The sequence below is a fragment of the Pagrus major genome, chromosome 7 (genome assembly GCF_040436345.1).
Source record: "Pagrus major chromosome 7, Pma_NU_1.0".
Taxonomy (NCBI): domain Eukaryota; kingdom Metazoa; phylum Chordata; class Actinopteri; order Spariformes; family Sparidae; genus Pagrus; species Pagrus major.
Window position 1 is genome coordinate 31317059 of NC_133221.1, and position 26550 is coordinate 31343608.

At 41.2% G+C, this 26550-nt stretch overlaps 1 pseudogene; it reads right to left on the reverse strand.

Annotated features, from left to right (window-relative positions):
• Positions 1-13525: 13525 nt before the first annotated feature.
• Positions 13526-16205, reverse strand: LOC140999723 (uncharacterized; annotated as a pseudogene).
• Between the last annotated feature and the right edge of the window lie 10345 nt (positions 16206-26550).

The window sequence follows — 26550 nt, forward strand, 5'->3', positions numbered from 1 at the left end:
GATTTTTTTTCCTTTATAAACGGGTTCATACAAAACATTTTATCCAATATATCGTCAAAAAATCGTTTAATGATAGTTGACAGACTTCAAGTGAATTGTGGGAAGTGTAGTACTTTTTTGACGACGACACCGGTTGGGGCTGCAGAGCGACATCTGCCGGCTGTACATCCACGTTACATCTACTATAACCTGAACGCCTTTGCTTCCACTTCAAAGTAAAGGACGACTGTTTGATTCCTTGTTCGACAAGCTGCACAAAGATGTCAGATTACAGTGTATCAGGCTAATGAACTCTAGGGCCAAGTCTTAAATTAATAACGTGTGCAGGGATATGCCAAAATGACTTGTGACGTGAAAACTGCAGAGATAGAATTAGATTGAGATTCATTATAAACGTTTTTTTGAAATATCATCAATAAACCAACAGTATCAAGTAGTTAAAATAACATTTGGCCTGCCTTGACCCACTATAGAATGGAAATACAATAATAATATATAATAGTCTATCATTCATAGGGACCATTCTGCAATTACTCTTCTTCTACCTTTACTTTATATGTTAAGTAGCCTATATTTTTGATGAATACTGACCTAGCTCTAGCCTAACACTAGTAAAAATGAGTGCTTGTAAAATAAGACTTATTAATACATATACATACATTTTAATACAACAAAGTATAACAGAGTAGGAAGTAGTAGTAGTGAAAAGTTGAATCTTGTGTTCATGAATTTTAGAATATCGTAGTATTTGGTGTGTACCCCTTTTGCTTTTATGACAACATGCACTCAACCTGACATGGAGGAAAGTCAATGTCAGTCTTGAATGAGTTCTTGCAAAACCTTTGATGTATTGATGTTCTGAGGGTGTGCTCACTTTGGCTCTGCCTGATCGTGCTTTGGATACAACTGATCCAGTTACTGTAAAGTGTTTCAGAGTTTTCAATGCACCCTTAGAAACCTTTAGTCTAGCCATGATTTGACATCATACTGCAGCAGGATAATGAGCCCAAACACACCTCAGTTCTTTGACAGAACTTCTTCAAAACCGAAGAAGAGCAAAGAGTCCTGACTGCCGTGGACTTTCCTCCATGCCAGCTATATGTACACAGCATGCTATACGTGTGTAAATGTATATGTAATGGAAATAGAACTGAATACCATAACATAGCATATAATATATTATTATAAAATATTTTTTAAAAGCTCATTTAGCAACATAGTAGTAATAAAGTTATATTATTATATAATAAGAGGACACTATATCAATACCATATCAAGATTTTATATTGATAAAATATTATATCAGTATATTATATTGATATACGTTTTATGATGCAATCTAAAATAAAGTAGTGTTGGCTATATTAGTAATGTAGATCAAATATAATTGGAGAAAGTCATTTCAACATGTCTTCATCTTGTACTGTAGTGAATGGTCTGATTGCTTTTTCCACCACTGTGAGTTTCCTAGTCCAAGTCAAGTCATTCAAGTGTGCCAGCATGCACAACACCAACCCCCAATCCTCATCTAGAGCTACAATATATTCAGAGGTTTATGAGGACACAATATGAGGCTTGTGAAATTCAGTGCCCTGGTATGTGGAATATGATGATGAAACATTCTGCTGAGAACAAGGTCTACTGTAAGGAATTCTCCTGGCCATTAGGGGGCACTATTGCACCATATATGTACACACACACACACACACACACACACACACACACACACACACACACACGTATATGTTTTTTTCCCTGCTTCTCTGCACCCTACTTCCTTACTTAGCTAATTCTTAAAAAGGAATGGTGAACTCATATAAACTGTTAATAATGCAGAACAAATGTTGCTTTCTAGCTGGGGAATGTGAGGAATTCTGACCTCATTCTGACTCTGAGAGATTGAGACATAACATAAAAAAGTGCTTTTTTAGGGGCCCTGGAGGACTTGTGAGGGTTATTTGTTTTTCATCAAACACCTCTTTGAATTTAGTGCAAGAAGCTGATGTTTAGGCTTTGACACATTTCGTTTTTCCACTGTGAATTTACAGTCAACATCGGGCATAGACTGGTGGAAATGGATAATAGATAAAGAAATACTGTGAAGTGGTAATACACAGCCACTCCTTGTTAGTGACTCAAATACAAAGCGGATATCTTTGAACCTCTGAACTCTGATTGAAATCAATGCACAGCCTCAAGTGGAGGTCAGTTTTCAGCTCTGCAACAACTCTCTATATTGTCTACTCGCTCAGTTTTGTCTGAATGTCCTCCAGACTTTGCTGTGTCTGGGCTCAACCTCACTGAGGAGCAAGGATGACGGCGTGACGATGGAAAAGGAGAAAGGACCAAAAAAGGTCCTTCAGTATGTGCCTGTTTCTGGTGACCAATGACACGCGCACACACACACACACACACACACACACACACACACACACACACACACACACACGCACACACGCACGCACGTGCACACAAACATTAACACACACACACACACACACACACACACACACACACACACACACACACACACACACACATTGAGACAGAAATAGCCTACTAGATTTCCAGATAAGACATACAAGCAGGACTAAGTCTTCCATTTTGATCCGAGCTGCAAAATAAAGCACTTCTGTGTGTAACTGTAAAGACATGTGTTTGTTTTACGAACAAACAGGGTAGGTAGTGACTAAAGAAGATTGATTGATTGATTGATTGATTGATTGATTGATTGATTGATTGACAGGTGGATAACACAGGACGAAGTGACAGACATCAGGGAGCAGAAAGACTATACACACAGTGCTGATTGACAAACAAGACACAGATGAACACAGAAAAAGGTGGGAAATTCACAGAAAGGGAGGAAATAAAAAGGAACACACAACCCATCAAAAGTACACATTCAAGTTTATTATTATTTATTTATTCAAGTAAAACAGGAAATCACAGAATCAAAACAGAAACATGACACGGGGTCTACAGGGGGTTTAGCTTCTGTAGCTAAACATGAAGTAATCAGAGACTACTCAGTAACCACTAACATTTTTGTCTACCTTATTGTAAAGTGTTACCAACATGTCCCATACTATTATTGCAGGGTACAGAAGGACCACAACATTAAAAACAACATATTCTTGAACTGTGGCAATAGTACTTTGGCTAACAGGCTGCATATCCTGTAGTTACCATGTAACTAAACATTACAAGGGTGGACTTGTTATAACTACAGAGGACAATATGAGAACAGTTTGTTTTGATGGACAACACACTACATTAACTTTACAGTTTGCTGTCAGTGATTCATATGTAGTGTCTGGTCTTGTGCTATATTTGTCTTTACTGTCTGGGATGAACAGAGGCTGTGCACAGAAATGAAACAAGACAAGCTTGCATTTTGAGGAGCTGTACTGCTGGTGGAACACCAGCCAGGGAGAAGACTTTCCTGTTTGACTGTGGTTGCATTGAAACACAAGTAACATACAGGCTGTGTGGCTATTAACGAGTGTCCAGTAATGAAGTTTGCTGAGGTGAGCTAGTCTAAAGACGCTGACAGTATCTGTGACAATACAGTGTCCCCTGGACGTCAATTGCAAAGTAAATACACAAATGTACCACCAAGTTTCATTTGCTTGGCTCGTTTGACATAAAATCACACAGGCTGTTGAGTGATGCAGAAGTCATCACTTCTGCATCAGAGTGGGCTTTGTCCTCGCTGCAGCGGCCCCGGGTTCGACCTGAGGCCCTTTGTCACCGCCCCAATTTCCAGCCATGTCAGTGACAACAAAACTGGACATTTTTGATGGGATGTCTGGCCATCTCCAGCTGTATTAGTGGAGACCAAACCAGGTGTTTTTAACGAGACCTTGGGTCATCTCCAGCTGTGTTTTTGGTGACCAAAAGAGGTACTTCAAGCCGAAAACATGATATTTTCCAAATCATAACCAAGTGTTTTTGGTGCCTAAACCTCACCAGAACAAAAACACAGCATTGTGGCAACAAAAAATTATTAAACCTAAAAAAATGTAAAGTTGCAACATACTGTATCTGTGGTTTGCAGAAACATACATTGTCAACAATTATTCTGCTGTTTGGGTTGCAGCTGAGAATAAATGTGTAGGGTTCAGAAGAACAAACACACAATGATCATGGTGCTGACAACGATCCTAATGGTTAAAACAATAACTTGTGTGTCGTGTACTCTGTCAGGTTCTGCTGTTTTGGCAACCTAAATGGAGAAATACATTACTCACTCACCACACCCTCACATGCATGCACGCACGCACACACACACACACACACACGCACACACACACACACAGACACACACACAGACACACGCACACACACACACACACGCACACACACATACACACACACACGCACACACACACACACACACACAATCACACAATCACACACACACACACACACACACACACACACACAATCACACACAGACACACAAAATTACCCACTGACCAGTGTGGCTGATGAGGGTGTGGTGACACCCTGTGTGTTAGTCTGAAAACGGAAGCGTGTCTGGGTGGTGCATGTTATCTGTTTGAGTGTAATCAAGTTCACATGTGAAGGTTAAGGTAGAAAAAAAGTAGTAATAAGAAAAAGAATGAAATAGATATCAAAGATAAAATTGTTACTCAGAAAAAACTAAGCATTAAAAGGATTGCCAACACTTTTTTGTTCACAAATAGAATAGATAGTGCTTTCAATATAGTTCCAATTCTGACGGTATATATTCATTGTACATGATTATTGATGCCCTGCTTGTAGCCAAATTAAGGTCATTTTAAAAACATGGCCAGAATTCAAAGGTAGCTCCAAAACTATAGAGGGCAGTAGTACAGGGTAAGTACAAGCTACAAAGTAAATTTGAACAAGGGTTTAAAAACACAAAATAAAGTTTGAGTCCTTGAGTCCTGCTACATCTATTTTAGATAGGGACAGCTCGATACCACTTTTTCATGTCCGATGCCGATAAGACAACATCTTATCTGCCGATACCAATATCAAAAGTAGCCAAAAGTGCCTGTGGAAAAACGACATTGGTTGTTGCGGTGCAATTTTGGCACTTGTCACCTCGTCTCATGTTTCTGCAAGAGTTTTATTAAGTTTGTGGTGTTGAAGTTTCCAACAGTGCTGCCACCCCGTGAAACACTTGCATTGCATGAATTGCACTTCCATTAGCTTAAAGTAATTCAACACAGCTGACAAGATGAGAGCCTCACTCAAGCTCACTCCAGCTAGTCACGTGACACATACTGCTCTCTTTACGGTATGTTGCACATAGTTTAAGCATTTATGAAAGAGTTTAGGCTAATAAATCAGATCGGATTATAAATTTTCCCCTCTCAGGTTTCCGATCCAGTGATTTTGGCCAATATCGGACCAATAATGATACTGAATATCAGACCAGAGCATCCCTAATTTTAGACAGTGGCGTGTTGATGATGAATTGAGGTCTCACAGCCTGGGGAATAAAGCTGCTCCGTAGTCTGGTGGTACAGCAGCAGATACTTATGCATCTGTTGTCAGGTGGCAGCAGATACTTCTGTATCTGTTGTCAGGTGGCAGCAGATACTTCTGTATCTGTTGTCAGGTGGCAGCAGATACTTATGCATCTGTTGTCAGGTGGCAGTAGATACTCTGTATCTGTTGTCAGGTGGCAGCAGATACTTCTGTATCTGTTGTCAGGTGGCAGCAGATACTTCTGTATCTGTTGTCATGTGGCAGCAGATACTTCTGTATCTGTTGTCAGCAGATACTCTGTATCTGTGGTCAGGTGGCAGCAGATACTTCTGTATCTGTTGTCAGGTGGCAGCAGATACTTTGTATCTGTTGTCAGGTGGCAGCAGATACTTTGTATCTGTTGTCAGGTGGCAGCAGATACTTTGGATCTGTTGTCAGGTGGCAGCAGATACTTCTGTATCTGTTGTCAGATGGCAGCAGATACTCTGTATAAGTTGTCAGATGGCAGCAGGGTGAACAGACTGTGGCTGGGTGGGTGTTGTCTTTTAGTATCTTTGGGCTCTGTGCAGACATCTCACTTCACCGATGTCACTGATGCTCTGTAGATGGTACCAGTGATGTTCTGGTGGTTTTAATCACCTGCTGTAGAGCCTTCCTGTCCTGGGCCGTGATGAACAATGACAGTTTGTGATGTTTCCAGTCAGGATGCTTTCTATTGCTCCTCTGTAAAAGTTGACCAGAATCTTGCTCCAGAATAAAGCCTTCCTAAGTTTCCGTAGGAAGTAGAGGCTTTTCTGTGCTTTTTTAACCAGGGTGGTGATGTGTGATGACCAACATAGGTTCTCAGTGATGGTAATTCCAAGGAACCTAAAACTGTTCACCTGCTCCACCTCAGCTCCACTGATGTAGACAGGGGTGTGTCTTTGCCTCCTTCTTTCTAAAATCAACAATCAGCTCCTTGGTTTTGCTGACGTTGAGCAGTTGATTGTTCTCTCTGCACCACTCTGCAAGATTGTTGATTATTAATGCGGCTGATGATGGTGGTGTTGTCCTCATACTTCACAACATAGTTCTGCTGATGTCTGGGAGTGCAGTCATGGAGAAGCTAGAGTAACTGACAACTGCTGCTCCTTGCTAGCTATTCTTGGCTGCAGCTAGCTACCGTTAGCTATTTGACCATTGACCATACTGACCTGAATGTAACATTCCTTAGTAATACTAACACAATGTAGTGTCCAATTTTACACTTGTAAAAGTTAACTAAACAATGTTAACCGGCCTGCAAGCTGTAGCCAGCCATTTTGCTATCGCTGTTGGAAGTTAGTCTCATGTAGAGTTGTGCAGGCATCTCTTGCCCTTCTCACACAGAGTCGCTGCATTATCTCCGCAGCGGTGGTTCGCCAATTCTCCGCTGTTGTTTGTTCACACAGAGCCAAGCAGCTCCGGCATGAAGACGAACCAGTGTGTAATTCCACAGCCAGCCGACGCTGCGGCTCCAAAAGTGGCGTGACAGTACACGTCATGATGATGACGTCGGTGTGTTTTTTTCAATGTGTTTCAACCGGTGTTTACCTGTTAATCTAAACATGTACCTGCTGACTGTTTATAGTCATATGGACGCTGTTATAATGTGTTTGATTGAGATGATTGAGATCCTGACCCACCAAACATCCTGGAAAGTGACAAAGTTATGTTTTTCGCTCTAAATGACATAATTACATAATCACCATCAGTAAACAGGACGCTGTTTGACTCTTTTACTCGGGATGCTGTTTTCTGGGGGAAAGTTCACTGAAGTCTCGGTCAGGAGGGCTGACCGTCACCATGAGACAGTGACTACAACAACACTATAGTGGAAGGAGACAAACACATGGAGAGTTAAAGTCTTTTGCCGGGGATAGATGTTGTTTTTCGGGCAGAAATGTGACGAAGAGTCTGTAGGACAGACAGGAGGACAGACACTTCTCCACGTATAACTGCTGTATTTTTTTCCTCATATAAGTTGCCAAAGACACTACCAGTTACTACGTTACTGTTGGTCATGTAACGTTGCTTTGTGGGACATTTGTCTTTATTTTGTTGAGTGAAGGACCCATATTGTTATCAGACAGTGAACACCATCAGATTGACGCGCCCCCGCTCCGCGCCGCCGGCTTATCCGTTCGCATCAGAGGTGCAGCAAAATTTCACCCCTCGCCGCATCTGAGACTTTCACACAGAGGAGGAGGAGGAGAATTGGCGCAGGATCGCCGCATTCAAACGGGAGTGTGAATGGGGCTTCTGTCGCAAACTATCCAGCATGGTCTGCCTTTGGTGAGGGGAGGAGGGCTCTCTGCATCAGCTGTTCACTTGGCCAGCAAGTGGTATTTGAGACTGGATGTACTCTGGTGGTAACTCAGTTCACATCAACAGTAAATGTAAATAACTTTGTTCTTATCGAGAGAACCATCTGGCAGAGCTTTGAAGCTGAACCTGCCATTCAAAAGACCCTTTTCTTCATCCATTTCTGCTCAAGGAGGTTTGTTTCTGCTGCCACCCACAACGTTACTGCTGCACGGCCTTCTGATTTCCCAAACTACAGTGCGGGCGAGGGTCATAACGTGCATGCATTAATCGTGCATCAAAAAATTCACGGCGTTAAGAGAAAGTTGCGTTAGCGCGTTATTATCATGTTAACTTTGACAGCCCTGGATGGAGACAAAGAATACAGTAGGCCTAGGCCGGAGGTGATTGACAGGCCAGGGATAGCTTGTTAGCATGCTTACTTCAGTAGACATCTCTGCAACACAGTACATAGATGTTTTGACATAATGTCCATACTGTGGTTTCTGCACTCTGTTCAGTGTTTTAAACTAAAATTCTGATTTTATAAATTGCTACCTTGATTAATTTTGAGTTTTGAGACTTGAATGTATTTACTTTCAGGTCAAGTGTAGAATCTTTTGAGGGTTCTGTCTCAAGTCTCAAATTCTATGAATTCAGTGAAATGACTTTAACCAGCGAGTGTGTCCTCTGTGCCATAGAGATCCACTGTCATACAGAAACAGCATGTGCGTTCACATATGAGCACTTTATGAATGCATTTTATAGTAAATCAAATGAGATTTGTTCTATAACTTGAACTAGCAGTCACCAAAAAGTCACAAGATAGTATTTGGAGCATGCAGGATGGCAAACAGCTGTGTGTCAGTGTGTATCAGATTGTGCAACAATGGGGGGATTTTTGCTTAGTGGGCATTTGGTGCCTAAACTGTTAATAAGGAAGTGAGAACGATCTGTTGTCACGGAGACTGAGGCCAAGGAAAACAAACAAGTTCATTCCTCCTTAACATCTTTCTTATGATTTGTTCAGCGTTTCTTATCTCTGTCCATTGAGATTCCTGCACATTACTTCACTCTTGTGGCCTCTCTCATATCAGCCACCATCATGGAGGTTCACCACACTGAGTACAACTACAGTAAACACTAATATAAAATGAAAGTAAGTGTTCCAGGTAATCTGTAGACAGGACACTTAACATGAATCATTTAGTTACAGCAGCTTGTGTGGAATCTGCTGTTCCTCCCTGTGATTGTGTGAGTTTCCTCTGGTAACTCCAGTTTTCTCCGACCATCAAAACGTGTGTAATATGTTAATTCTCCTGTCAGTACCCTTGACCAATGCAATGGCCTAGATCTGGATTTGGTTCCCATGTACACACAGTCCTCCTCCAGGGTGGGTTGAATGCAGAGAACCGGTTAAGCACATTAAATTATTAGATCAGGTAATACTGCAGCACTCTCAGGTCGTGCCTCTGCAGGTCTATGTGTCGGGCTCAGATCATATGATGTCATGCAGTTCATGTGGGAGCAGCCTTCTGATCAGGCTGGCTGAATTATGATATGCGTGTGTGTGTGTGTGTGTGTGTGTGTGTGTGTGTGTGTGTGTGTGTGTAACAGAGAGAGAGAGAGAGAGAGAGAGAGAGAGAGAGAGAGAGAGAGAATGTATAGGTTATAGGGCCTCACAGGAAACACAACAACCTCAATGTTACAGTACAAGCTAAACATTTTAATAATAATGTAATTATGGGAATGTAACAAGCAAGCTTCTGTCCATTCACTTTTTAACCCCTAAAAAATAGTGTTGCAGGAATAAGTCCAAAAACCTGAAAATAAGTTAGTTTCTTTGCACACAGATACCTACAGTTACCTACATAAAAACTGTATTTAAATATTCAATATATGTATTCAAAGGGCTGTCCAGATATCAGATTTTAACTGGATGATTATCATGGCCAAAAGAATGCAGGATGATGATGTTATTGCGATAGCTATAAAAAAAAATTGAAAAAACAAAAAAAACAAATACAAAACTATGACAAAGCGAGAATGGAAAGAAATGTAAATGATTTAAAGTTCAAATTGATAATATTTTAAGGTAGTTTAAAGAAAATAATACATATACAGAGCTTGTAGAAAGGTGCAGAATAAAAATATATTTTTCCTTAAAAACATTATTTTGATTGGGAATTAACCATTTAAAAAAGTTTGTCAGGTCGAAAATGATTGTTTTATCTCTGTGTAAGAATTCTGACAGATGGTTCCAGATTCTAACAAGGTTCACCAGCCAATAGTATAACACTGCTGGTATCACATGTTATCTGTTTTTCGTCACCATCAACAGTTTTGGTAGTTTCTACAGTATACACCCAGCACACTGCACTGCCCAAACATTAGCTTTCTAGTGTTAGCAACGTAAACATTAGCTAGTGTTAGCAGCGTTAGCGAGCATTAACAAGCTAGCGTTAGAAACCTTTGCTACAACAAACTGGCAACCACTAGATGGGGCAGATGATAAACCTTTTACATGTAAACCGGTATAACTTTGTAGAGTTAAGTAGTCTTTATTTCAATTTTTTTAATGCTTCTTATGTTTCATGCATGTGTTTATAGTATCAAATGTACTCGGGGGACCAGTTTCAGTGAGAGCTAGATGCTATAGGCCGATGAGGAAGAGCAGCCTCACAAAAAGGAGGTTTGACCACAGACAGAATGCTAGTTGGCAAAAGTTCAAAATAATTTCAAACAAGTTGCATGTTCTTGTGGTGTTTTTCTCTTCTTTCTTTTGTCTGCTGTTGCAGCACTTTGGAAATGCATGATGGTATGATGAAAGTGGTTTAACGGTAAACAAGTACAACCAGTGTAAGTGATTGCATTTATTGTTGTGTAGATATCACTAGAAGCGGAGCAGGAGCTGGCAAGCTTGAAAGCCTTTTCATGTTCAGTGGTGCGGCTGGTAAAGGATTCTGCAACCACATAGTTTCACTCCTTTACCAGATGGCACACTATTCCCAGCTCCACATGGCAGCTGTTCCTCAACCTCTGGCATTCACAAGTGGCTTACAAAGATGGCACAGACCAAGAACTCAGTTATATTAATAGGTAGTGCTAATTGTTACTTGTACTGTGTATGGGTAAAAACATCCAAATTTATCTACAGCAATGATGAGCTATTTTTACTCAATTTTAAGGGAATCCATCCCGAGCCTGTCAGTGAGCTTGTGGTGCAAAAACCCAAAACAGCAAGTCTGGCCTGAGGTCCACTCTGTACAAGGCATACACAGGTGACAAATATCTTGACTATTCACCTTATTCCTGACTTTGCGAGTTTACCCATGGTTCATAGCGGTAGTCGGTTATGCTCTTCCGGTTGAACTGGTTGAACTCTGTTTTTACGCTAGCGTAGCTGTCATGCTCGCTCTAAAAGCCGGCTTTTAACACAAAGAAAGCGACAAAATGGACAAAAATCGGAGGTGGATACACAGTACGGATGTTTTAAAAAGTCGTGAGGACAGTTCTGTAACAGTGCCTCACCCGTCAGTTCTCACGGAGTGGGTAGATGACATGAAGCAATGGCCCAACGTTAGCTACATCGACATAGTTAATTATCTTGTATTTTCTGAAGGTGTTGACGGCGAAGCATTACGCAATTACAAAAGCACAGAAGCATACAACTACCTGCACAGTAACAAAATAGGGAAAGTACTGTTGAAGGAACAAAGTGAGTTTATATTTCTGAAGGCAGCAGTAGAGCCCAGCCAGAGTGTCAGTCAAGCTAAACATACAGCGTGGATAATGCTGAAGGAAAGTGGAGTCGTGGAATTTTCTTGAATTGTTGTGGCAACCAACAACGGCACATGTTGTACCTGAGCTCATTTTAAAAACAATTTAGCATTTATGACATAACGCTAGTTGTTTTGGGCTAGCTTGGTGGCGGCGGTCAGTCATGCAGTTGCAAGGCACCCGGAAACAGAAAACCGCCGGCGGAAGTAGTTATCTGTCATGGCAGCACCCATAGGCTTCTGAAGAAACGGGTGAATATAAATGTCCTGTGTGCTTTTTTGATAGTGATGCTACTTGAAGAAGTTTTCATGCTTCAACATTCAGAACAGTTCAATGTATTGAATGTAGGCTATTTGTTAATTTAATAAATCATTCTAGGAAAATACATTGTCAGTTAACCCAAGCTTGTGTTTTGATTAGACACTAACATTTACAATTTAATTCATTATCAACTTAAATTAGGTTTTTAAGTGCTTATGAAAAATCATGTAACTATTTACAGTTTCACTCCCATGATATGAATTGCAACTGAATTAGTATTTGGTGTATTTCTTCTCTCCTCTTTTTTTCCAGGACCACTTCCCGAACCTGACATAATGGCATCTGGAGCCAAACTAAATCCGGTGCAACCGCAGTCTCTCATGGCTCTTGTGTTAGATGGCTTTTCCAACATGGAGCTGACACCATCTAGACTTGGACCTGTTCCATGTGGATCACAAATATCCTATCACTGTCCACCAGAAAGCTCCAGTGACCTCATCCTGCATCACATAGCTCCAGAATTCCCAGCCCTTCCTTTGATGAAACACAGTTTGGGAGCCATCATCTTACGTTTTGTCCCAGATTTACAACGGCTCATGCATCTTGAGTCCCTATAAGTTTCACCAGAAATGTCCAAAGAGATTGAGAAGGGAACCAGGAAGTGTCCTGCATGGGCACAGCTACAGCGACCAAGGTTGACAGCCAGTCGTTTTCGTGAGGCATGCTGTCACAGGGAGGGAAGTGCCCATGCAGGAGCCTGAAGCCTAAGCCAAAGCACTAGCAGCTGATATGATCAGAGGCTCCACAAAACAAACAGCTGCAAAGAAACGTGGTCTCTTGGTGGAGTGAAGTTACTGTCAAACTATGCGGAACTGGCACGTGTCAATGTCCTACCTGTTGGATTTGTCTTTCACACTGAAGCTCCACATCTTGGGGCCAGTCAAGACGGGCGGGTGTATGATCCGTGTATGATCGCCTCATTTGGACTTGTTGAGGTGAAAAGCAGCAGTTTTTCCTGTTTACTCCCTATCTGTCCATAACCAAAGACAGATGACACCTCCGACATGGCCCAAGTGTCTCCTTTCTGGGGAACCCACTTAGCCTACAAAGTGGCTCCCTCGAAAAAGAGAGGCTCCCATCCACATCCAGACACCTTGAACAAGCCTGATGTGTCTCCTTTCTAGGGAACCCGTCTAGCCTACAAGGTGCCTCCTTCGAAGAAGCAGGGCTCCAAACCACATCCTGACTCCCTGACAACTGGCTCCCTGGTCTTGTGTTCTTTGCCGCTGCCCAGGTGCTCGTCTTCGCCGCTGCCCAGTGCACCTGAACCAAGCCTGCCCAGTGCCCCAGCTCTGGCAGCGGGGGTCCCGAGATATAATTGAGATTGTGAATATTAATAATACAAAACATATAATAACAATAGTAATGATAATAATATTAATAATAATAATGATAAAAGGACTCAGCAGGACCACAGCTGCAGGGCCAACCGCCATCCATGGAAACCTGGGAGACGAGAACACAGAGACTCCAGGGAAGAAGACAAGTCAGTAACATGAATTAATGAGACATGAATGTGTACAGAAATAGAGAAAGAGAGAGGAGCTCAGTGCATCATGGGAAATCCCCCAGCAGTCTAAACCTATGGCACCATGGCTAAGAGCCTGTGCAGGCCCTAACTATAAGCTTTATCAAAAAGGAAAGTTTTGAGCCTACTCCTAAATGTAGAGGTGTCTGCCTCCCGAACTGACACTGGATGATGGTTCCACAGGAGAGGAGCTTGATGGCTAAAGGCTCTGCCTCCCATTTTACTTTTGGAGACTGTATCCCTGCATCCTGAAGGCGCAGTGTTTGAGTGGGGTAATAGGGTACTATTTGGTCTTTAAGATATGCAAGTGCCTGGCCATTAGTGGCTTTGTATGTGAGGAGGAGGATTTTACATTTTATTCTGGATTGTACAGGAAGCCAGTGCAGAGAGGCTAATATGGGAGAGATATGTTCTCTAATATGAGTTCTTGTCAGTACACATGCAGCATCCTGGATCAGCTGGAGAGTCTTTACAGACTTATAAGAGCAGCCTGATAAAAGGGAATTACAATAATCCAGCCTTGAGTTAACAAAAGTGTGGACTAATTTCTCTGCATCTTTTAGTGACAGGATGATCCTGGTTTTGCAAAGTTCCATAGGTGGAAAAAGGCAGTCCTTGAAATCTGCTGTACATGAGAAATAAAGGACAAATCCCAATCAAAAAATAACTCCCAGATTCCTTACGGTGGTGCTGGAGGCCAGAGTAATGCCATCCAGAGTAGCTCTATCATTAGATAATGTGTCTGTAAGAGGTTTAGGACCCAGCACCATAACTTCTGTTTTGTCTGAGTTTAGAAGCAGAAAATTGCAGGTCATCCAGGTTTTTATGTCCTTAATACGTGCCTGAAGTTTAGCTGACTGATTAGTGTCATCTGTCTTAATGGATAAAAACTGTGTATCATCTGCATAACAATGAAAATTAATGTTTTCTAATGGTATTCCCTAAAAGAAGCATATATAAAGTGAATAGTATTGGTCAGAGCAGAGAAACTTGTGCAACCCCATCACTATCTTTGCTATGCATTGAGGATTCATTGTTAACTTGTACAAACTGAGATCGGTCTGACAAATAGGACTTGAACCAGCTCAATGCAGTTCCATTAATGCTTATTAAATGTTCCAGTCTTTGTAATGGGATGTGATGGTCAATAGTGTCAAATGTTTCACTAAGATCTAATAAGACTAGCGTAGAGACAAGACCCTCGTCTGATGCGATTAAGTGATAATTTGCAACTTTAACTAATGCTGTTTCGGTGCTATGCTGTACTCTAAAACCTGATTGTAAATTCTCATATAAACTATTGTTATGTAGAAAGTCACACAGCTGATTGGCAACTGTTTTCTCAAGGATCTTAGAGAAAAGGGGAAGGTTTGATATGGGTCTATAGTTGGCTAAAACCTCTGGATCAAGTGGCGGCTTTTTAAGAAGCGGTTTAATTACAGCTACTTTAAAGGACTGTGGTACATGTTCTGTTAATAGGGACAGATGAATTATGTTGAGTATAGAAGTGCTAAGTAAAGGTAAAACTTCTTTAAGCAATTTAGTTGGGATTGGATCTAACAGACACGTTGATGTTTTGGAAGGTCAATGGTGGAAAAGAATTCTAGGTATATAACCTGGTTTCTGAGGTTTCTGTGTAAGAGGCTAAATTGGTACCATCTGAGGTCAGAAGGTGATGAATTTTATCTTTAATAAGTAGAATTTTGTCATTAAAGAAGCCCATAAAGTCATAACTGCTGAGTGTTACAGGAATACAAGGATCAATAGAGGTCTGACTCTGTGTCAGCCTGGCTACAGTGCTGAAAAGAAACTTGGGGTTGTTCTTATTTTCTTCTATCAGTGCTGAATAATAAGCTGCTCTGGCATTACTGAGAGCTTTCTTGTAAGTCTGAAAGCTTTCTAGCCAGACTAGTCGAGCTTCTTCCAGATTGGTGGAACAGTATTTCCTCTCAAATCTTCGCGATGTCTGCTTTGATATGTGAGTTTGGGGTTTGTACCATGGAGCTAATCTCTTATGCTCTATTGTTTTCTTTTTTAGAGGGGCAATAGAGTCAAGTGTCATTCGCAGAGAGTCTGCAACACTATCAACAAGATGATCAATCTGGGAGGGACTAAGATTAGCACAGGAGTCAACTGTTGTGTTGGAACATGACATTGAATGAAACACTGAGGGAATGATTTCCTTAAATTTAGCTGTCGGACTGCTAGAATAGAAATGTTGGCCTTGTGACGTGCAGTCCAGTAAAAGGCATTCAAAAGTTATTAAATAATGGTCTGATAAAAGAGGATTCTGTGGGAAAACTATTAAATGTTCAATTTCAATGCCATATGCTGGAACAAGGTCGAGGGTGTGATTAAAACAGTGAGTTGCTTCAGGTACACACTGACTGAGCCAATGGAATCTAACGATGAGGTAAATCCAGTTCCAAGGCTATCATTATCAAAGTCCACATGAATATTAAAATCACCCATAATAATTACTTTATCTGTTTTCAGGACTAAACTTGAAATAAATCTGAGAATTCAGATAAGAATTCAGAATAAGGTCCAGGATTGGCTGTATTGTTTTCCAGGTCGGGTGAGAGAAGAGTTGATCGATTTTAGATTCACGATTGATTGATAGGCTTGAGTCAAATATGGCTGCAACTTCACCTCCTCGGCCAGTGTTTTGAGGAATGTGAGTATAAATATGACTGGGAGAAGTGGATTCATTAAGGCTGACATCTTCTTCATTACACAGCCAGGTTTCAGTAAGACAAAATACCATAACTACAAACTTCTAAAGTCATTACTGTTCATTAACTTTTGAAATACCCTAAGATAACTGTTCAACAATTTGCATGCTGAGGTCTACAAAACTGTTTTATTTTACTCATTATTGTTTATCAACTGTCTTACTACAAATCCCCAAATGACCTAATGTGCAATTGTGGTATCATCACCTTTATATCTCCAGTATCACCAAAATATTGAAAAGAAAGATATGGCTGTTTCCAGTACAGACTGCAGCTCAGGCAAGAACATTACACATTTTTCTGTGCTAATTATGTAATTAATAACGATTTGACTTAGTCGATAGGTTCAACTACATTAATAGAATACAATATTATTAATAGTGTGATGTGACACTAGCAGGATAGCTTATTTTACAGTAAAGTAGTACTCACCTGCAGGTGGGTTTGTCAGTCGCGATAGAGTTGAACTGCTTTGGTTGCAGTGTCTTCACCAGCCGAAGAGGGTGCTCCTAAGTGTTTATAAATGGAAAGAGACTTGGGACAACTCCATTTTTCAGACGACTGCCACCTTGTTTAAATTAGTCGTCTGAGGTGAAGTGCAGACTGCAGACGTAGGTTCAGCTCTTATAATTGCCTGTATCCACTTACTTCTAAGTTTTTTAACAGTTGTAAAATAATGAAAAGAAAGATATGGCTCTTTCTGTGTACAGCACGAACAATACGGTACACTACAAAAACTTTTTTGATTCTGCCATATCTAATGTAAATATTTTTAAATATGCCGCGGCGATCAGTGGGAATCCAGGTGCACATTTTTGTCAATTTTGCGGTTGAAAAATACAGAAGTGTGAAAAAGGTTTATTGGAATAACAGCGGTGTTATGATGTGAATGCAAGGGGGGGGGGAATGTCTGAATGTTATCTATAACACCTTTAAGAGGTACTGGATTATTTGCACGATATTATCATGTGTGTTATTAACACAATATCAATATTTTGTTCTTTAGGGTAAGTCATAACTGTGACTCGTTCCAATAAATCCATGATGTCCAGGTGCGTTAACTGTTTAATTTAACGTAAAGACTGACAAGCAATAAGTATCAAAGCAATAGTTGTTGAAACATTTCAATCAAAACCACAAATGTGAACCTCACAATTATGGGCCAAACTACAGACATTAGAGACTGAAGAAAGGCAAGAGAAACAGTGAGGAAAATGATAAGATGATGAAGGGTGATGTTTCAAACCACAAAGACAGATCATCAGGGTCAAGCAGAAAACAGGCAACCCCCCCAGCACACACAAACACACTCTTCTCTGAGCATCTTGTAGTAACACGCACACATAATCAGATGAGGAATGCATCGCTTTGAATTACTTTGGGCTTACGTCATTATTCTTTCCTTTAACATCTGTTTCCAGTGAGTGCAGTCCAGACGCAGGTGAGCAGGAACACTGTCACCATATATTTCATCATGGGATCATGCAGCGGGTCAGTACGGACGACTGACAGAGAGACAAAGACATTCCAGAGAAACACTCTCAAACACAGTCACACAGTCGCTCAGACGTGATGTGTTCATGAGTGTGTGTATGGTACCCTCTGCTGTGGTGATGTAATGCACTAATACACATAATTCACACAGTGTCAGCTGGGCGAACAAGAGGAGCTTTTGCGCGCACACACACTCACACACAAATACATTGAGACACACATTCAGTCATTCACACCTAACTGAGTGAGGCAACAGGGTCACGATGATGTCATTGGGATCTGAAACACTACTCTGTCTGACCTAGAGGTGTATGTGTGAGTGTTTACTCAAGTATGACCCCAGCACATGTATGTGTGTATGAGTGTATATACACACTTAACAGGCATGAAGACTAGATTTAGAGGAGGAAAGAGGGGGCAGATGGAGGGAGGGAGGGTGAGAGAGAGATCAGTCATTCATAGCTGTTCTCTCTCCACATTCCTCCCCCCTTATATGGACAAAAACCACTGGAGTCCAACTCTTCATCTCTATACCACACACACAAATGCGGAAGCCACCAAACTGCAAACAGGAGTTCATCATACTTCAGCCCCTGACCCAAATTTAAGAAATGTAGTCTTCCCTTAGAGTCCAGTTCACTGAGAGTATGTAAAAACACTGATATCCAGAGTCCATCTCTCTGCGTCACTGCAAGCCTCTGTTTGCTTTGCTCTTTTCCTCAACCAGTATGTTTGGCTTGTTTTCCGCTGTTCTCATGTCTCCTCTCTGTTTAAATGAGTTCAGAGAGAGTAGAAGACCCTAGAGAGACATGTTGGTCATGAGGGAATCCAGCAATGCCTGGTTGGGGTTAGAGCCAGAGAAATAAAAAAATTAGAAGAGTATCACGATGCGGGTGGTGGGGGTTAGTGGAGGTTTGGGGGGTGGGGGTGGTGGTGTACAGGCAGGCTGAAACACACAGACACAGAGTTCGTGAGTGGAGGCAACGACAGACAGGCAGAGGGGTAGGACGGGAGAGCTTACCTTAAAAGGCTGTGTTAGTAGATGGAGAAGGACGTTGGAGTGTTTAAATGAACTCATGGATGTTCATTCCCAGGTTTTAAATGTCCCCAACCTATATTAACAGATGGGTGGAGAGGATTAAGAGGCTTTATAGAACAGCATATAGACAACTACTTCAGAGGAAATTCAGTTGGGGAGAGAGCAAACTCCTCAGAGCTGGACCTACATTACTTTCCAGTCTGTATCCTAATAATGATGTTTGAGTTGTGTGTGTGTGTGTGTGTGTGTGTGTGTGTGTGTGTGTGTGTGTGTGTGTGTGTGTGTGTGGTTTCAGGTGTAATGGCCAGTAGCTACTTGTGATAGATTCCTCTTGTCTGAATCATTCAGTTCAGTCAGGTCTCCTTTTAAAGACTGTAAATGTGTTTTCTGATGCTGAACATCTCTGTCTCATTTCAACACCTGGAATGTACACACACACACACACACACACACACACACACACACACACACACACACACACACACTGTTACTGATAGACTGGCTTCCGACAAACAGATATTCCCTTTTTTACTGTAACTCACTTGCAAAAGAGTGTGTACTGAACAATTACATGAACACGCACACAGACACACACTCATCTTGCCTCGGCCCCATGTTCTCATTACCCAACAGGAACTGAAGATCTGGGAATAGATCCAGGTTTCTCTGTCTCCCTCCCGCTCGATTTGTCAGCTCTGCTCCCCTCCAATCTGAGCCATTTTCTTAATATGGCCAGAGAGGGAGTTGTTATGATCCCTCCCTTTCTGCCTGCAGTGGTTCAGCTGGCCTCTGTCTGCACCGGCTTGCAGTCAGGGAAGATTCTTAAGGTTCATTTAATGTGGTGGCACCTGTGAGGGCCTTGATCCAGCATGGCTTTAGCTACCTGCCTGGTCTCATGGTTCCCTCTCTCTAAACCTCCACATCTCCAGGTTTGTTGGTTTACTGCCTTAAACACTAACACACACATCCCTCCCTGAACCATACATCCCACTCACCACTAATGCAATTCATTGTACACACCCAGTACTTTTGTAAGTAGTTTTGTTTTATTAATTAAATACTTAACTTGAACTATGACCTGTCTTGTCTCCCCTCCTTACCACATACATTAGGTAGGTTGAGAAATGTAGGGGCTTGTCCTTTACAGGGTGTCAACTTTTTAGGAGTTGATTAAAAATGTAACACTGGACTGGCTAGATTAAGATTAAGCCAGTGTAGTTATTCACTGACCATTTGGGGAGGGGAGATGTCAGGTCTTCTTGGTGCCTGTTGACCTCCCTGAAAGGGGCAATTTGGAAGATGAGACATTATGAGCAGCGTGTGAAGAAACAGCAGTGTTGACGTTCTGTCAAAGACGTCTATGTTCTGTGTGACAGAGATGTCTACTGAAGTTAGCATGCTAACCAGCTAGCCCCTTTGTAGCTCAAGAGGTGATAGTCTGATAGCCCCGTAGTTTCAGCTGCAAGATGTCAAAGCAGCCAGTTCACTACTTAGTCTAATAAGTCAACAAAATAAACTGACAAAATGTCAAGAAAGGAAATATTCTTACATCTGTTTTCCTTCCTAAACAGAAAAATACAAATGCTGTGTCTTCTCGTCCCCAGAGCCATAGTCCTGGTCAGTGCTGCTGTAAATCACTTCTGTACTGTATCACCTGACTTCACGCTGGCATCAGTCGGTCTCAGAGGCAGTGTTTAGTCCCAGTCTGGTGTCCTGCTGTGTTTATTGGGAAAGAGTTAGTTAGCGGTAAAGCTGCCCCCTAAAGTTTGGGAACTAGCTTCGAATTCTGGCCATTTCTTAAAAATGACCCCTTAAGAGTATGCTGTAGAAGACTTTGGTATTTGGTCCCCTTTTGTTTTGCTAGTTGTACTTGATTGGTGCTTTGTGGGGGACCCTACCAGAGATATTCTGTTTGAGGAGTACCTTTCTCATTGCATGCACATGTCAGTAGCAGGTACCCCTACTGAATTCACAGTGTCTACTTAGGTGACAGTGTAGGTGGATGTTGGAAGGGAGCAATATTAGTCCCCAATATATTTGGTTTGTCAACCCATTTGCTTAGAGTTTAAGGTAAGTACTGGTGTAAGTTATCAGTGACTGTCCACATCTCACTTAGTAAGGGCCATATGCATCACCAAGGGTTAAAGAGGGTCACAAAGGGTTATCTGTTTTTGTTTTTTTACCATATACATTTTAATACATATTCACCATCAATATTGAAGAGTTATACAAATGGGAAATCTGCATTTTGGGTGTCACATAAGTAAGGTAAAGTAAATTATTATTTCAAGCAAATAATCATGTTCAGCCTGCATTGGCCTTAACGCATGAATGTGTTGAAGACATTTCCTTCCTCACAGAACATTTGCAACAACTGTTTATTTTTTTTATTTTTATTTTTTTTAAATATTTACCCTGTGGGTTTTTTTTTGTTACCATCAGAAGCACTATGGCACCAGTGGGTCCCCATTTTGTTTCTATTGTGTGAGAACACACGAGGACATACATGCAATGTGCTTCACATCCAGTCAAGGGTTTCGCGCTATTCTTCTGATGAACAGTTGGTAATATTCCAACTACGCAAGGCAAAAAAGACCGGGGTCTGACCTGGACTTGGCATGTCTTTGGCACAGACTGAATGGGTTGTGATGTGTTTTCTAATGTAACAGAAATCATCTCAACCACATTTTTAGATTGTTATAATGTGCACTGAAATGTAATGTAGGTATAGAGAAATAGAGAAAAAGAGAGGGATATGGGGAAGGCCAGTAGTTTAGATTAGGTGGGGCTGGCAACTGTTTTCTGTTTGGTAACCTTGCTGTGCATTTGGCTCTGACCAGCTGGTTAGACTATAGCAAACACACACACACACACACACACACACACACACACACACACACACACACACACACACACATACATAATATACTTGCATGCTTGGCATGTGAGTACATCAATGAATTAATCTCCAGGCTAGTTAAAGTATGCCTGATTACCTCTCAGTCTGTGAGGCTGTAAAGTTGTATAGTGTGAGTGTACACAGAAAAAATGCAGATACACTACCACCAGTGCACACACACACACACACACACACACACACACACACAATACACTTGCAAACATCTTGTTATTCCTGAGATTGTGACGTCCTGAGTGCGAGTGAGTCAGCCTCACATGTCTGCTCCTCAGTGAGTCTGTGTGATTACTCTGCTGGGGCCTGACTGTCTTTTATGACTTGAAATCCTCACAGTACAGTTTACTGTACTGGTGGTAAGAGTTGATACCACACATTAACCACATTGAAGGAGTGTATGTGCAGGTGCAGGAGATCTTAAGTAGTAGGTTTTGCTGTAATGACAATGAACTCTTGTTCTAGGCTGGTCTGGCTGTGTTTGCTGTCGTGTTGCTTGTGCAGAAGATTGTGAAGAGGTTTTACTGTTCAGGTTATCTCAGCTTTTGCACTGTTAATTTTTGATTGTTTAGCACCATTTTGTGTTGCGTGTTTCATTCAGTAGTCATGCTCATTTTATGTCTGATGAGGAAAAATGTCAATTGTATTTAATTAATGTTGATGCTCAATAAAGTTTTGAGCCATCATTAGGCCCACAGTGGGATGCATACTTCTCGCCCTCTGACAGGTGACTCCATTAGCTAACCCTGACCAACATACCTATTGATTGTTTTTGAAATCCTACCCTTATGTCTACATTGTACCTGCTTAGGATAAGGTACAGTGCCTGGTCCAATTTTCATGATAGACAGTTTCATCTTAACCATTGTTTCTCATCGGGGCAGTACCGCCGACCCGGATGGCAACACACTTCCACAGAGACTCTTTCACCAGACCAAGGACATACCAGTGACCAAATTACACAAAGAGGTAATGGATCATTTTGGAAAACCAAAATTACTTTTGCTGTGTGCTGTTGGAGATCTGTGAAACTACAGTCCCAAAGAAGTTGACGCAATCCAAAATTTGAAGTAAGTTTGCTGTGTGGTTGTGAAACGGAAATATTGAGAGGTTTACTCTGAAATGTTTAGGAATGCTTGTTTTTTAACAATTAACTAGTTGTAAAACTCACTTGCCTCTTCCTAGCCTTAGAATCTGACTCGCTCTTCTTGAGGTTTGACATTTCAAAACAGGGTTAGGAAATAGAAAATGGCCAAAAATTGAAAGACCAGGTAGAATCTTGTAGTTTTGTGAAAAACTGGTTTACAGTGTTTGGAGCACTGGGATATAGGCCTGTGCAGGAACGGTAGGAAGAAGTAAGGATGACTCACTCTCCTAGGGATGATGATTTGCACTCCCAATACTTCATGTAATTCATTTTTTGCTCTCCTTGCATAGACAGAAATGTCTTGTGTCTTCTAAGTAGAATGCTGCTTGAAAGAATTAGAAAGTGATTGTTGGTAAAAGTAAGAGTAGTATCGATTCTGTAAGGACACTCCCACACAAAGTTTTAAAAGCCTGCAAACTCCCCTCCAGTTAGTTAGAACTGAAAAAGCTTTTATGATGAGAGGTGAAACATCAGTCCAGAAGATACAGCACTTAGAATTACCAGGACCTAGATGACTGAGAACTAAAGTAAATGAAAGTGTTTATCTGGAGGGATCTTAAAGACAGAAAATGTGAAGTTATTTTAGTAGGCCAGAGAAAGATTTATCCGGTCCTGAGAAGTACATGTACGATAATTCTGGTACCGATAGTGTTTAATATGTTACAACATGGTTTAAAATAACTGCAGATGATGGTCTTCTCAAATTTCCCAGAAATGGGATATTTGACCGGATCAGAAAAAAAAAAAATTTGAGAGAGAAATTTAGTTCATGCCCTGATAGAAACAAGCACTTCTTTTGCCTTAGACTTTGGAGGGATGAAAATATACACCGTAATGCAGAATCCCAAAAAGCATTGCTCACAGATCAAAATAAAAAGCTAACAGCTCAATTGGAAGAAGTAGAAAAAAAACACAATGCAGACAGAAAATACATCAGACTCTCAAGCCCCATTCACACTGCCCTTTCAGTCTGGGAATCATGCACTGATTCTCCGCATCACCGTCTGTGTGAAAGTTACAGATGCGTAGAGGGGGGACAGTTTCGCCGGACAGCAGAGGCGAGATGGCGTCTGTGTGAATGGAAAAGCCGGAGGCGCGTATCAGGGGTGTGTCGGTCTGATGGTGTTCAGTCTGACAACTAAACAGATCCTTCACTCATAAAATAAAAGAGAAATGTCCCACATTCAACCCACAAAGCAACGTTACAGGACCAAACAACAGTAATTTGGTAACTGGTAGTGTCTTTGGCAACTTATATGAGGAAAAAAATACCGCAGTTATACGTGGAAAAGTGTTTGTCATCCTGTCTGTCCTACTGACTCTTCTGCTTTCTGATTTCTACATTCTGTCCCCGGCAGCAGAGCCAGACAGCTCCCACAATTGAATGGCAGTGATTATGTGAGGCAATTCAGAGTAAAAAACTTTAACTCACCATGTGTTTGTAACCCTCCACTATTGTGCTGTTGTAGTTACTGTCTCTGGAAACTTGTATTGAAAAAAATCACCTTGACTGTCAGCCCTCCTGACCGATACTTTGGTCAGGGGGGCTGAAATTACTTTTTCTGTTATCACAGAGATTAAAGTACCAAAAAAAGGTACCGTTGGGCACCGGTATCAAATTCCAGGTACCGGTTCAAATGTAAACAGTACCCAACCCAAACTCAGAAATTGTTTCGTTTTTTTAAACCTTGCACCTTGGATAATTAAGAGTTATTGTCAGGTCATCTTTATGTGTTTTAGTCACACGTACATTTGGACATCCCTCAATCCATTAGCCCTCAGTTCTTTAATTGCTGTTTCTGTGTAACTGATTTGTGTGCCTCAGCTGGTCATAAAAGCCACACCATATGTCTAAATATGGACATTTAATGAGTAAAGTTTTTCCATATTTACTCCACTTTGTCATTCGGGCACCACTTTTATGTGGTGTGCCTTTGAGCTCCAGTCAGATGGGGGGTGAGAGAGAGCAAGGAATGCGAGTAAAGAGACCAAAGATCTTTGTTTAATTACCTGCAAGAGGCATTTAATGTGCTGTTTATGGGTCTAATTGAAGTGCTTAGGCCACGTGTCTGTATAATCATATGGGCAGTGACTTAATGTGCATGTACATAGTTTGTCAGTATCAGTACGTTTGTTAACATTTATCTCAATCACGTGTGTGTGAAGGAGAACCATAGGCAATATGCAAGTGCATGAGGACCCTTTTAGACAGACATTCCTCCATCACGTCCAGTAAAACAATTTACCACTTTAGCTCCTTAACTGGTGAACAGAGAGAAGCGTTGTTATGAGACTGTCAGCTGGGCCCTGACTCCCTGATCTGTAACTACTTTCTCTGGAACTACTACTCTCTGTCATTGTTCGTTCTCTTTTAAATCCTTGTGATGAGAGTTTATTAATTAGAGTCTATTTTTTTTAAAAGTTACGTAAACAGTTCTCTTACTCTTGATCTGAAGCTCAACTCTGAGGCTATTATGTGAATAGTTTTCTAATAAATGATAACTATAGTAACCTAAATGGTTGGTTGGTGGTTGGAAGTAACCAGGAGTTGTTATACTCAACCACTTTCACTTGAAACACCACCACTTCCAGTGTAAGCCCTGCCTGTTCCTAGTATGGGTATGGATACAGATTTTATTCATAAATATTTACAATATAATTTGGATAAAATTAGGCCCTTACTTTTGAGATAGTCCTTACCCAGGCTTCTGGCTGCAGGTTTGATCTCTGCGGTGAGTTGAAACCTTCTGGGGAGTGGGCAAGGACTATTGATGACAAGTACAGTTATTTCTGATGTTTTTTTGTTTTTTTATTAAGCTGGACAAAGTTTTGGAACATACAACACTTAATTACTGATGGACCAGATAGTAGGTGGTGTAAGTTGTTGGGATATAGAGCTGAGGGTCATCAGATCATCCACATAACAATGGCAGTAAACATTGTGTGACTGCAGTGGTACACTGAATTTGTCACAACATTATAATATTTATTTGTTCTTCTTTATCTGTCCTGTGTGTGTGAGTGTGAGTGTGTGTGTGTGTGTGTGTGTGTGTGTGTGTGTGTGTGTGTGTGTGTGAGTGTGAGTGTGAATGTGTGTGTGTGTGTGTGTGTGTTTACCCTAACAGTCTCTGGTGATGTAACTTTAACAAGCCGCATACAGATGATGTCACTGACCGCCTGGACAAGCTTACAACCACAATGGCAAACATATGACTCTTATTAACACACACACACACACACACAGAGAGAGAGAGAGAGAGAGAGAGAGAGAGAGAGAGAACTTTATGGCTTAAATGCTTTAAAGAGTCAAGTTGATAACTACAAGTTTTCTAACAGTTATTTTTATCCATCCCCTCCTTCCCTCCCCCTCTGTTCCTCCTATTCCTTCTGTCTGTCCATTAAGCCTTCTCCCTCCTGTCTTCATCCCCTCCGTCTATCTCCCTACCTCCCTCTCTCTACTCATCTCCTTTAGTCTTCTATTCCATACTACAGCCTCCTCTCTTACACAAAGAACATACAGTACATGCTACATTGCTTCAATTTCAAGAAGGTTTGAGACATATTCCCTACAGGGATGTTAGATGACACCAAACCACACAACACCGTAAATACTGTATATTCAAGTACTTTCTTGCCATGAGTCAGATGAGAAGATCAAGACCACTGATGTGCAGTATGAAGCAACAGCCGACAGCTCACCGGAAACCTGGCTCTATTGGCAGGTGAAGTCTGGTGAAGACTATGTAAAGAGAGTTGAAGGAAGACTTGGTAGTCTTTTATTTTCAG